Source organism: Tachypleus tridentatus, chromosome 8, assembly GCF_004210375.1.
Source record: "Tachypleus tridentatus isolate NWPU-2018 chromosome 8, ASM421037v1, whole genome shotgun sequence".
Classification (NCBI taxonomy): Eukaryota; Metazoa; Arthropoda; class Merostomata; order Xiphosura; family Limulidae; genus Tachypleus; species Tachypleus tridentatus.
Window position 1 is genome coordinate 72891875 of NC_134832.1, and position 1988 is coordinate 72893862.

Sequence of the window (1988 nt, forward strand, 5' to 3'; positions counted from 1 at the left end):
TAACACGAGTTCTCTTGTTCTTTGTAACAAGTGTTATATTAACATGATTGTCTCTTGTTCTTTGTAACAAGTGTTACATTAACATGAGTGTCTCTTGTTCTTTGTAACAAGTGTTACATTAACACGAGTGTCTCTTGTTCTTTGTAACAAGTGTTATATTAACATGAGTGTCTCTTGTTCTTTGTAACAAGTGTTATATTAACATGAGTGTCTCTTGTTCTTTGTAACAAGTGTTACATTAACACGAGTTCTCTTGTTCTTTGTAACAAGTGTTACATTAACATGAGTGTCTCTTGTTCTTTGTAACAAGTGTTATATTAACATGAGTTCTCTTGTTCTTTGTAACAAGTGTTATATTAACATGAGTGTCTCTTGTTCTTTGTAACAAGTGTTACATTAACATGAGTGTCTCTTGTTCTTTGTAACAAGTGTTATATTAACAAGATTGTCTCTTGTTCTTTGTAACAAGTGTTACATTAACATGATTGTCTCTTGTTCTTTGTAACAAGTGTTACATTAACATGAGTGTCTCTTGTTCTTTGTAACAAGTGTTACATTAACACGAGTTCTCTTGTTCTTTGTAACAAGTGTTATATTAACATGAGTTCTCTTGTTCTTTGTAACAAGTGTTACATTAACATGAGTGTCTCTTGTTCTTTGTAACAAGTGTTACATTAACATGAGTGTCTCTTCTTCTTTGTGACAAGTGTTACATTAACAAGAATTCTCCTCTTCTTTGTAACAAGTGTTACATTAACATGAGTGTCTCTTGTTCTTTGTAACAAGTGTTACATTAACATGAGTGTCTCTTGTTCTTTGTAACAAGTGTTACATTAACATGAGTGTCTCTTGTTCTTTGTAACAAGTGTTACATTAACAAGAGTTCTCTTGTTCTTTGTAACAAGTGTTACATTAACATGAGTGTCTCTTGTTCTTTGTAACAAGTGTTACATTAACACGAGTGTCTCTTGTTCTTTGTAACAAGTGTTATATTAACATGAGTGTCTCTTGTTCTTTGTAACAAGTGTTACATTAACATGAGTGTCTCTTGTTCTTTGTAACAAGTGTTACATTAACATGAGTGTCTCTTGTTCTTTGTAACAAGTGTTACATTAACATGAGTGTCTCTTGTTCTTTGTAACAAGTGTTATATTAACATGAGTGTCTCTTGTTCTTTGTAACAAGTGTTACATTAACATGATTGTCTCTTGTTCTTTGTAACAAGTGTTACATTAACATGAGTGTCTCTTGTTCTTTGTAACAAGTGTTATATTAACATGAGTTCTCTTGTTCTTTGTAACAAGTGTTACATTAACATGAGTGTCTCTTGTTCTTTGTAACAAGTGTTACATTAACAAGAGTGTCTATTGTTCTTTGTAACAAGTGTTATATTAACAAGATTTCTCTTCTTCTTTGTAAAAAGTGTTACATAAACATGATTGTTTCTTGTTTTTGTAACAAGTGTTATATTAACACGAGTTCTCTTGTTCTTTGAAACATGTGTTAGATTAACATGATTGTTTCTTGTTCTTTGTAACAAGTGTTACATTAACATGAATGTCTCTTGTTCTTTGTAACAAGTGTTACATAAACACGAGTTCTCTTCTTCTTTGTAACAAGTGTTATAATAACGTGTTTCTTGTTCTTTGTAAGAAGTGTTATATTAACATGAGTGTCTCTTGTTTTTTGTAACAAGTGTTACATTAACATGATTGTCTCTTGTTCTTTGTAACAAGTGTTACATTAACATGAGTGTCTTTGTTCTTTGTAACAAGTGTTATATTAACACGAGTGTCTCTTGTTCTGTGTAACAAGTTTTTTATTAACATGTCTCTTGTTCTTTGTAACAAGTGTTACATTAACATGAGTTTCTCTTGTTCTTTGTAACAAGTGTTACATTAACACGAGTTCTCTTGTTCTTTGTAACAAGTGTTACATATTAACACGAGTCTCTTGTTCTTTGTAACGATTTCTCTTGTTCTTTGTAA